General features: G+C 42.8%; 1 protein-coding gene across 1 annotated transcript in view; it reads left to right on the top strand.

The window, feature by feature from the left end:
• Positions 1-247: 247 nt before the first annotated feature.
• The window catches only part of foxn3 (forkhead box N3), a 343,712-nt gene continuing 331,647 nt past the window's right edge, over positions 248-12,312 (top strand). The window contains exon 1 of the mRNA XM_041214481.1: positions 248-612. The gene's annotated coding sequence lies outside the window, so the exon portion shown is untranslated. The remainder of the gene's footprint in view (positions 613-12,312) is intronic.

Genomic DNA, 12,312 nt, shown 5'->3' with positions numbered 1-12,312 from the left:
TGCAGTCTGGACCCTGGACCTGCACGCGGCGCTGTGTCGCTCCTCGTGTAGGACCCCCCGCGTCATGACGCACGGCACGTACGCTGCCGCCAAAAGCGCGTCGCTAAGATGGCGGCGGGTCCCCGGGCCGCTTCTCCATTGGTTGCTGCTACGCTATCGGGCGCCATTCCCTTCGGCCTGTCCCCTCCCGCCGGGCCGAGCGGTACGGAGGCCGCACTGGGGGCCCGGGCGGGCGGGGAAGGGTGGAGTTTACCTCAGGGAATTGTCGGCCGCTTCGAGCTGAGAGGGGGGCCGTCCGGCCAGTTGGCCGGCCGGCGGGGGAGGCTTTTCCGCGGCCTCTCCTGTCTCGTCCGGGGGGGTCCCAGTGCGGCCTGAGGCGGAGGGAGGGAAACCTCGGCCGGATTGTCTCCTTGGCGACGGCCGGGGAGTTCGTGGCGTTATTGAGCGATTTCCCCTCCTCCTCCTCCTCTCTCCTCCCTCCCTCTCTCTCCTCACTTTCTTTTAATATAAGCACTTTTTTTTCCAGGGGGTGGGGAAAAAAAAACCTCGAGTGCTGGGGGGAAAAAAAACCCTTGTGTGTTCGTCAACAGCCATCTTCCCATGACATGAAGTGTAAGTAGACAAAAAAAACAGCTGTGTGTTTATATATTACATTGCTGCACTGTAAAACATTGTTTCCTTATAAATTAGAATTTATCTCTCCTCCACCTTTCCTCTCTTCCCTAACTAAGTCAATTTGCAAACCCAGGAAGGATTGAGGAGGATTTGAACAGTTTCACTCTTGTTTAATTTGCATTTTTTTTGGCCCTTTTTCTTTTTTAAAAAAAAAGTCCACCCCACACCCTCCCTCCCGACTCTTGTTTATATATCGTCTACTTAACGTGGTTTTGTCCTTGGAACACAATCCAGTTTCTCCCTCTCGCTCTCTCCCTACCGCTTTTATATGTTGATATACCTTGGTATTTTATTGAAACTTGCACTCTTGACATTGCAGCCTAAGTTAGGTTTGAATGCACCAAGTCTCGTTGGGAGGGGGAGGGGGAGGGGGAGAGAGAAGGTGGGGGGGTGGGTGGGTGGTGGGACATTTCTGAATCTTTAGAAGAGCGTTTGCCAGAGTTGGGATTATCATTGCTCTGGTTGGAAGCAGCTTTAAACATTTGCACAGCCAGCGCATCGTATTTAAGTACAAGCCTTCCCCTCTTGTACTATCCAAGCTTTAAATTCTATTAAGACTGTTAAATAAATATTTTTTTAAAGGGAAGGAGCACTGCTTTTACTCTTTCTGAGCAGCATGCTGTTCAATGTTTGTTTTTCTATAGTGGGTAATTGTGACCGTCCACATTTTCCGCTCTCCCTGCTGCGCATATTCATTCTTTTAAAGGCTTTTTTTTGTCCTTTCTCGTCTTTCAACATTCTTTGGGCCGGTCTTTTGGAACATTCGTCCTTCCTCTCATTTTGAGGTGTTACTGTAGTATAATGTAATTGTATTCCTTTCAATCTCCTATTCTACAGGGAACAGTGTTTTGCTGAATACAGTACACTAGTCAACACCGCAGTGTCCTCAACCTCTGTCCTTCATGGTACGATGATGGTTTTACCCCTGTGATAGTGGGAGCAAATCCCCAATCCATTGGTTGTCATACCAAAGGGCAGTGTGTGTTATAGTGCAAACTCAGTTTGATATTCATTGTAAATCCTTTTGTTAACTCCGCATTTATTTTGTCTCCCGGATCTTTTTTTTTGTCGTGACTGATCTAAAGAGAAAATGCAACTTGTAGAAAGGGGGAAAATAACTGCTTCGTGTATTTTTTTTTTATTTCGCATGGAGATGTGCAAATGTCACGGCCTCTCCCCACGGAAGCCTGTTTTTGGTCACACTGGGGTTGTTTTCCGTACCTTAACTCGTAGCTTCAGCAGATACTACTTAATCCAAGGTGACAAGGCAACTGTTTCCGAGTGGAGACAACTCCAGAGAATGCCAAAGCCATGGATCTGCCACTTGACCTTTTGACACTTAGGTGGTCGAATGAAAAGATGTACCAGCAATTAACCCAGATTATAAAGTTCACAAACAGCTCCATGATTTACACAATCCGTTTGAACCAATGCATAGCGGCGCCTTTCAGTCTCGCAGCGCTGCAGATGTTGTCTGTATACAAGACTGCAAAACTGGATGAACAACGTCGATGCGTTTACTGTCGTCTGTTGAAAATGTCGCTTATCCTATCTAAAGACTACCGATGCTTTAACAGTTTCGCACTCTTCCAAAAATAGAAGGCAAGGGATTGTGGGCAGGAGTCTTGTGATTTCTTGCAGTATAATGTAAACCAGATGCTATGTGTGGAGGAATTGCCACGCAGTCCAAACCGTGTACAATGAAATCACTTGCGCCCACTTCGTAGGCACGGGATCTGATTACTGACTGTCGACCTTAAATTGGATGCTTGTTTTGAAACGAGCCGAGGGAACAGATTTTGATGGCTGGGTTGTACGAACGTTAAATCGGACGGCACAACAAAGACAGATTCAGCATTTTTTGTCATGGCATGCTAAATACGTTTATAAAACGGGTATATTTGGAAACAAGTCAGTCGGGTGTATGCTTTCGCAGTGAATTCTAAGGCGTGTTCCTCCAAATAACTGGACGATAAGCCAAGTATGTTTTTGTTACACTGTTTAATGTATACAAAAGCCCATTCCAATGTTTTTCAACGTAGTCTCAAACTTCCCCAGATCAGCAATATCTGTTGTTTACAAATGACAGTCATGTGTACTTCAGGTTAATTGCATATAAGGAATTCCGAATCAACCTACCCTTTATGTACCGGGACTACAGTTGAGGCATTCAACTACCGGGCCGCTGTAATATTTGAAAATAAATTTGATCTCATTGAAGTAATTGCCCACTACACAACTTTTTGAAGTGTTTTTCTTTTTATATTTTAACGTAACTTAATAAGAACATGGTCTCGAATTACACATTACATTTTGCCAATAAAACATTTTGCCATTTAAAAAACATTTAAATATTATAATTAAATGTGTGGGTTTGGGGTTTCGTAGGATATGTTACAATAAAATTATATATTGTATTGGGATTGCATTAGTAATGGTACAGATTGGGGTGAGGAATTGAGGAAATGCTTTTTGTAAGTTTTTCAACAAAATTGCATAAATCCTGATTATGTTAAAGACAATTTGCTCCTTAAATTTAGGTATTGAATGTAAAATAATGGCATTTTACTCTCGTTAAGTGTTTTTAAATTGATCTAATAAAAGTGCACTAAGTACTATTAAGCTCCAAAGGACTGAATGACTACTTCACATGGAGGGATTAGTTATTTCCACCTACTTATCCTTAATGTAACTTGCTCCGTTTGACATAATCCGACCTCTTGAATTTCAAACTGTTTGCATACAAATTGTAATGAAAAGAGAGAATAAAAGAGCAGTGATCTCTGTATTAGTTACATGAAGTGATACAGTAATTGGACAATGAGTAGGAAGGTGTACACTCAGTCAGGAGTGGTTGCACTCTATTTTGGCAAAAGGAAATTAATCACTGCTAGATTTTGTAAAAAAAAAATACTTTCAGATTGCCATAATTAGTGCTTTGAGAAGCCTCCCTGCACATGAGCAAGTTTTTAGTGTATCTAGCCCAAGACTATAACAGAATCGGTTCCTTCTAATCCTTTTAAAAACATCAAATATCATAAGTTAAAATTTCTCCAGTGAAGTGAGCTCCACTTCTTGACCCTGTGGCTTAAGAGTCCAGACTTTGGGCTTCATTCTGGTTGCCCTCCTCTGGATCTTCTCTGTTAAGGGACCAAAACTGGACACTACTTTCAGTGCAATTATAAGTATTGAATTCTTTTAGCTGTACACTCTTAGATACTTCCTTGCTTTTTCTATGTGCTTGCAACACTGGTTTAGGACCTTTAGAATTTGACATCTGTGACCCCCCTCAGGTCCTTGCTCACTCCACAGCTGTACGCAGGTATTCTTATATGATGTACATGTGTCATGTAAACTACCCAGATTCAAATACATTCCTCTTCACTTATCCACACTGAAGGATGTTTGCCACACACTGGCCAATTCCCTAGTATCTCTGCATTAGCTTGTACTCTATTTATTGCATTGCTTTCAAGCTTAGACACTCTGACAAGCTGTCGTCATGTGGATGATTGTAGCTGAGTCTCATTGGTTCCTTACTGAATTTTCATTTTTATATATTTTTCTATTGTGAATCACTGGATATGGAATAGGAGTGGGAATCCTGTTTGATTAGTATTTTTCTCCTCTTCCCTGGCCATTCCTTTCCCGACTGAGGTTCTTGTGGAGCAACTGATATCATCTAACTCAGTGATCAGATGTGGAATAACCTTACAAGCACAAATACTGCAGATCCTGGAAAACTGAAATAAAAACAGAAAATGCTCAATGTTCAGCTGGCCTAGCAGCATCAGTGGAATAATCTTAGTCTGTATTGCTCAAAACGATAGAAAGCAGCATATCTATTTACTGTCACCTGCAGAAGCCTTTGAATGTCAACCTAAATAGCATTATAGAATGGTTACTACAAAAGAGCATTCAGCCCATCAGGTCTGAGCCAGCTATCTGCGATAGGAAGTTAACTACTGCCACACCCCTGCCTTTTCCCATTAGCATTGCAAATCTTTGCAGCATATTATCCAATTCTTTTGAAAATGATTGAATCTGTCTCTATCACACTCCGGCAATGCATTCTAGATCTTAACCACTTGCTCTGTAAGAAGATATTTTCCTCCTGTCCCATCTGGTTCTTTTGCCAGTCACATTTTAAATTGCTGTCCTCTGGTTCTCAAGCCTTTCTCCAATGGGAGCAGTTTCTCCCTATCTACTCTGTACAGAACCCTTATGATTTTGAACATTTCTATCAAATCTCCGCTTGATCACCTCCAAGGAGAACATCACCAGCTTCTCCAATCTATCTTCATAACTGAAGTCCCTGATCCTTAGAACTGTTCTGGTAAATCTTTCCTGCTCCCTCAATAACACCTTCACATCCTTCCATAAGTGGTGTTCAGAATTGGGCACAATTTTCAGTCGAGGTTGAACCAGGGTTTTATAAAGGTTCATTAAAATTTCCTTACTTTGATACTCTATGCCTCTGTTTATAAAGCATAGGATAAAAGCAAAAAACTGCCAATGCTGGAAATCAAAAACAAAAATACCTGGAAAAACTCAGCAGGTCTGGCAGCATCTGTGGAAGGGAGCACAGTTAACGTTTCGAGTCCGCATGACTCTTCAACAGAACCCAGGACTCTTCTGTTGAAGGGTCATGCGGACTCGAAACGTTAACTGTGCTCCCTTCCACATAAAGCATAGGATCCTGGATGCTTTATTAACCATGTTCTCAACTTGCCCTGCCATCTTCAGTGATTATGAGGACATGAAGACAGAGCTGCCTAAAGTGAACTGGCAAATTAGGTTAAGGTATAAGTCAGTAGCGGTGCAGCGGCAGACAATTAGATATTTCAGGATACTCAAAGATACATTCCAGTGAGAAAGAAAGGGTCGAAGGGAAGGACGCACCTTCTGTGGCTGACTAAATAAGTTAAAGAAAATTGAAAGAAAAAGTGTATAATTCCACAAAGATGGTCAGAAGTTTGGACAGAATATAAAGAACAGCAAAGGATAGCTAAAAGATTAATAAGGGAGAAATTAGAATATGAGAGAAAACTAGCTAGAAATATAAAAACAGTTAAAGGAAAAGAGTAAACTGAGCTTTGGTCCTCTCTCTCTCTCTCTCTCAAGAGAGAGAGAATGGGAAATTAGTAATAGAAAATAAGGAAAGGGTGGATAAGAGAGGCAAAATATTCAGTCTTTACTGTAGAGGATACGAGTAACATCCAAGAAATAATTGTGAATCAGCAGGTGAAAGGGAAGGAGGAATTTAAAACAATTACAATTACCAGGGAAAGGGCACCAAGAAAATTATTAGACTAAAAGCTGACAAGTCCCCTTGTTCTGATGGACTTCATCCTAGGGTCTTAAAAGAAGTGGCTGTTGAGATAGATGCATTGGTTTTTAATTTTTCAAAGTTCTCTTGATTCTGGAGGGTCAAAATGGAAAATACGAATATGACTCTATTCAAGAAAGGAGGGAGACAGAAAACACGAAACTACAGGCCAGTTAGCTTCACATCTGTCATAGAGAAATTATTGGAATCTATTATTAAGGAGGTTTTAGCGGGGCACCTAGAAAATTTCAAATCAATTGGACAGAGTCAGCATGGTTTTGTGAAGGAAAATCATGTCTGACTAATTTGTTGGAGTTCTCTGAGGGAGTAACAAGCAACAAGGATAAAGCGGAACCTGTGGATGTGCTGTTCTTAGATTTCCAGAAGGCATTTGACAAGGTATCACTTCAAAGGTTGCTACGCAAAATAAGGGCTCATGGTGGAGGGGGTAGCATATTAGCACGGATAGAGGATTTTTTTTTATTCATCCATGGGATGTGGGCTTTGTAGGCTGGGCCAGCATTTATTGCCCATCCCTAGTTGCCCTTGAGAAGGTGGTGGTGAGCTGCCGCTTTGAACTGCCACAGTCCATGTGGTGTAGGTACACCCACAGTGCTGTTCGGAAGTTGAGTTCGGAAGTTGACCCAGTGACAGTGAAGGAACGGCAATATGTTTCCAAGTCAGGATGGTGAGTGACTTGGAGGGGAACTTCCAGGTGGTGGTGTTCCCATCTATCTGGCTGCCCCTGTCCTAGATGGTAGTGGATGTGGATTCGGAAGGTGCTGTCAAAGGAGCCTTGGTGAATTACTGTCATGCAGCTTGTAGATGGTACACACTGCTGCTCCTGTGCATCGGTGGTGGAGGGATTGAATGTTTGTAGATGTGCCAATCAAGCGGACTGCTTTGTCCTGGATGGTGTCAAGCTTCTTGAGTGTTGTGGGAGCTGCACTCTTCCAGGCAAATGGGGAGAATTCCATCCCACTCTTGACTCGTGTCTTGAAGATGGGGAGTCAGGAGGTGAGTTACTCATCGCAGGATTCCTAATCTCTGACCTGTTCTTGTAGCCAGAGTATTTATATGGCTAGTCAAGTTCAGTTTCTGGTCAATGGTAACCTCCAGGATGTTGATAGCAGGGGATTCAATTATGGTAATGCCATTGAACATCAAGGGGCGATGGATAGATTCTGTCTTGTTGGCGATGATGATTGCCTGACACTTGTGTGGCACGAATGTTATTTGTTACTTGCCACTTGTCAGCCCAAGCCTGGATATTATCCAGGTCCTGCTGCATTTGGACATGGACTCCTTGAGTATCTGAGGAGTCATGAAAGGTGCTGAGCATTGATGATTGCACAGCAAACATCCCCACTTCTAAACTCATGATAGAAGGAAGGTCATTGATGAAGCAGCTGAAGGTGGTTGGGCTGAGGAACTCCAGCAGTGATGTCCTGGAGCTGAGGTGACTGACCTCCAACATCCACAATGATCTTCCTTAGTGCTCGGTATGACCCCAACCAGTGGAGAGTTTTCCCTCTGATTCCAGTTGACTCTGGATTTGCTAGGGCTCCTTGATGCCACACTTGGTCAAGGGCAGCCACTCTCACCTCACCTTGAGAGTTCAGATCTTTAGCCCATGTTTGAACCAAGGCTGTAATGAGGTCAGGAGCTGAGTGGCCCTGGCGGAACCCAAACTGGGTGTCAGTGAGCAGGTTATTGCTAAGCAAGTGCCACTTGATAACACTGTTGATGACCCCTTCCATTACTTTACTGATGATGGAGAGTAGACTGATGGGGTGGTAATTGGCTGGGTTGGATTTGTCCCGCTTTTTGTGTACAGGACGTATTTGGGCAATTATCCACAAATAGATGTCATTGTTGTAGCTGTACTGGAACAGTGGCAAGTGGCCAAGAAAGTTCTGGAGCACAAGTCTTCAGTACTATTGCCGGATTATTTTCAGGACCTGTAGCCTTTGTATTATTAATGTCTTCAGCCATTTCTTGATATCACGTGGAGTGAATTGAATTGCCTGAAGACTAGCACCTGTGATGCTGGGGGAGGATGCCGAGATGGGTCGTCCACTTGGCACTTGTGGCTGAAGATTGTTGCAAATTTTTCAGCCTTACCTGGGCTCCCCCATCATTTGAAGAGGGGATATTTGTGGATCCTCTCCTCCAGTGAGTTGTTTAATTGTGCGCCACCATTCCTGACTGGATGTGGCAGGACTGTAGAGTTTAGATCTGATCCATTGGCTGTGGGATCACTTAGCTCTGTCTATCACTGCTGTTTATACTGTTTGGCATGCAAGTTGCCCTGTTTTATAGTGTCATCAGGTTGACACCTCATTTTTAGGTATGCCTGGTGCTGTTCCTGCTATGCCCTCCTGCATTCTTTGAACCAGGGTCGATCCCCTGGCTTGATGGTAATGGTAGAATGGGAGATATACTGGGCTATGAGGTTACAGATTGTGTTCAAGTACAATTCTGCTGCTGCTGATGGCCCACAGCACCTCGTGGATGCCCTGTCTTGAGTTGCTAGATCTGTTTGATATCTAACCATTTTAGCACAGTGGTAGTGCCACACATCACGATGATGGACTTAGCAGCGGTCTCTCCTCCCGATGCTGTCATGGACAGATGCGTCTGCAGTAGGCAGGTTGATGAGGATGAAGTCAAGTTTGTCTTTCCCCCTTGTTGGTTCCCTCACCACCTGCTGCGGACCCAAGCTGGCAGCTATGTTCTATAGGTCTAGGCCAGCTCGGTCAGTAGTGGTGCTACCGAGCCACTCTTGGTGATAGACATTGTAGTCCCCCACCCAGAGCATGTTCTGTCCCCTTGTCACCACCTCCAAGTGATGTTCAACATGGAGCATTGATTCATCAGCTGAGGGAGGATGGTGCATGGTAATCAGCAGGAGGTTTCCTTGCCCATGTTTGACCTGATGCCATGAGACTTAGTGAGGTCCGGAGTTGATTTTGAGGACTCCCAGGGCAACTCCTTCCCGACTGTATACCACTGTACCGCCACCTCTGCTGTCCTACTGACAGGACAGATCGGGAAGATGGTGTCTGGGACATTATCTGTAAGGTACGATTCCATAAGGATGACTGTCAGGCTGTTGTTTAACTAGTCTGTGAGACAACTCTCCCAATTTTGGTACGAGCCCCCAGATGTTAGTAAGGAGGACTTTGCAGGATTGACAGGGCTGAGTTTGTCATTGTCGTTTCCAGTGCCTAGGGAAATGGAATGTTGGCCTTTATTTCAAAGGAAATGGAATATAAAAATAGGGAAGTCTTACTAAAACTATACAAGGCACTGGAAAACTGTGAACAGTTTTGGCATTGGAGGCAGTCCAGAGAAGGTTAACTAGGTTGATTCCAGGTATGAAGGGATTTTCTGAAGAGAGCTTAAGCTTGTACTCATTGGCGTTGAGAAGAATGAAGTTACCTTATTGAAACATAAAAGATTCTTAGGAGGCTTGACAGGGTAGATGCTGAGAGGTGGGTCCCCTTGTGGGAGACCCTAGGGCCAGAGGGCATAATCTCAGAGTAAGGGGTTGCCCATTTAAAACAGAGACAAGGAAGAATTTCTTCTGAGGATAGTGAACCTGTGGAATTCTTTACCACAGAGGGCTGTGGAGGCTGAGTCATTCAGTATATTCAAGGCTGAGATAGACAGATTTTTAATCCGTAAGGAAATCGAGGGTTATGGGGGAAAGGCAGGAAAGTGGAGTTGAGGATTGTCAGATCAGCCATGATCTCATTGGTCGAGCAGACTCGATGGGCCGATTGGCCTACTTATGTCCTACGTCTTATGGTTGATGCTGGGTAGTCTGCCTGGTTTCATTTTTTCTTTTTTTTTGAGGCTTTGTAGTGGTTTGATCTGACTGAGTGGCTTGCTTGGCAATTTCAGGGGGTAGTTAAGAGTTAACCACATTGCTGGAGTCACATCACCAGGTAAGGATGACAGATTTCCTTCCCTAAAGGGGCATTAGTGAACTAGATGGGTTTTCACAACAATCAACAATGGTTTTAATTTCCACCATCTGCCATGGTGGTATTTGAACCTGGGTCCCCTGAGTATTATTCTAGGTTTCTGGATTACTAGTCCAGTGACCATACCACTATGTCATCACCTCCCCCTGACAGTGGGCATTGGTTAGCTAACAGGAAATGGAGAGCAGGCATAAATGGATTGGCCATTTGTGATGACTGGAATGCCACAGGGGTCAATGCTGGGGCCTCAACTATTTACAATTTATATCAGTGACTTGGATGAAGGGACTGAATGTATGGTTGCTAAATTTGCTGATGACACAGATAGGTAGGAAAGTAAGTTGTGAAGAGGACATAAGGAGGGATCTGGGTGTCCTGACATTAATCAGGGAAAGTTAGTATGCAGTACAGAAGTGGTTAGGAAGGCAAATGGAATATTTATTGCAAGGGGAATGGAATATAAAATTAGGGAAGCTTTGCTACGGTTGTGACAGGGCATTAGTGAGACCACATCTTGAATACTGTGTACAGTTTTGGTCTGCTTATTTAAGAAAGGAAAAAAATGTGTTAGAAGCAGTTCAGAGAAGGTACACTTGGCTGATACCTGGGTTGGGGGGGATTATCTTATGAAGAAAAGTGGAGTTTAGATGATTGAGAGGTGATCTTATTGAAACATGAGATCCTGAGGGGACTTAACAGGGTAAAGACTGATAGGATGTTTCCCCTTGTTGGAGGGATTATAACTAGAGGATACAGTTTAAAAATGAGTGAGGTCTTCCATTTAAGACGGAGGTGAGAAGGAATTATTTCTGAGGATTGTGAATCTTTGAAACTCTTCCACAGGTGGAGGCAGGGTCAATGAATTTTTTTAAGGTAGAGGTAGATAGATTCTTGCCTAACAAGGGAGTCAAAGTTTATTGGGGTAGGCAGAATGTGGAGTTGAGACCACAATCAGATCAGCCATGATCTTAATGAATGGCGGAGCAGGCTCAAGGGGCCAAATGGTCTACTTCTCTTAACTTGTATGTTCATATTATGCACAAATGCCCCAGGTGCCTCTGCTCCTGCACCCCCTATAAAATTATTTTATTTTATATCATCATTCCTCCTCCTTACCAAAATCTATCACTTTATACTTCTCTGCGGTAATTCTCATCTAACACATGTCTGCCCATTCCACCAACCTATGTCTGTCAAAGTACCAGTGAATCCTACACCCTGGGCAGGTGTGTTTCCGTTTTCACTTGCACAGCCTCTCTGTTTTAATAAGCAATCAATGTAAACTTTAACTGAATAAAGATTTTAAAATTTGTCCACTAATTTTCTTCCAAATAATTTTGAAAAACAACAGAGCAGAAACTGCTTGAAGATAAAGAAAGTTATACCGATTGCTTAAATGGCACTAATTTATCCTGGGAAATTGGTTATGCTGTAAATGCCCAGTCTGCACAATCTTCATTCCGCTAACAGAATCACATTTCCAGGCAAAGATATTAAGTCCAAATCTGAGCTTTTGAGAGAGACTGAGGCGCTCAAGTGAAAATTGAATGATAAGTACACCAAAAGCAATTTGGATAATTTCATTAAGTTCTTAAATAAATACCTGCTAAGAGAAACAATACTGGGCAATTTTAAAAAAAATTGAGGTTAGTGTGAGAAAAGATAATGTAGCACTTTGCAGTGACGTGATAGGGAGCTGTAACAGGCATTTGTTGATATCAGTATTGGAAATTCTGTTAAAGCACCCCCTGACAAATTCTGTCAAGTACGGTTGAGCCCAGACATTACTACATTGGAATTTCCATAGTAAATTTTTACGTAACAATTTTTATGTCACATTACAATGGAATGCGCATCCAACTTAAGAATTTAAATATAAATTAGTGTGAGAATGCTCCGGTGGTTGTATTGCCTTGTATTGGAAACTGATTTGGGATTTCTCAGAACCATTGTGCTTAATGGGTGGGATTCTTAATCCATCTGGATACTTGTGTTCATTCTGAAAGTACTGGGTTTTGAATGCATAGTAAATTGGAAAATTATTTTCTTGCCCTTTCTGAATATGCGTCTCAACCTACAAATTATTGCAATAGGATTCATGTTTTTTGATGTACAATTTTTGGAGCTGACCTTAGCATGTTTTTGTCCCATTTAGGCTGGCTTAAAAGTGGAACCCTAAAATTAGAAAAAGAGTGCCAAAAGGTGGTCCCACCTCATCCCCTGTGCTGTAACTAACTTTTAAATGTAATGGTTTACACTATGTTCTCCCAAATGGCAGTCCATAACTTATGAAAGTACATATAGCTTTTATTATAT

This window comes from Carcharodon carcharias, chromosome 20 (assembly GCF_017639515.1).
Source record: "Carcharodon carcharias isolate sCarCar2 chromosome 20, sCarCar2.pri, whole genome shotgun sequence".
In the NCBI taxonomy this organism is placed as follows: domain Eukaryota; kingdom Metazoa; phylum Chordata; class Chondrichthyes; order Lamniformes; family Lamnidae; genus Carcharodon; species Carcharodon carcharias.
Note: the sequence above shows the minus strand (reverse complement) of the source record. Positions and strands in the feature narration are given on the sequence as shown.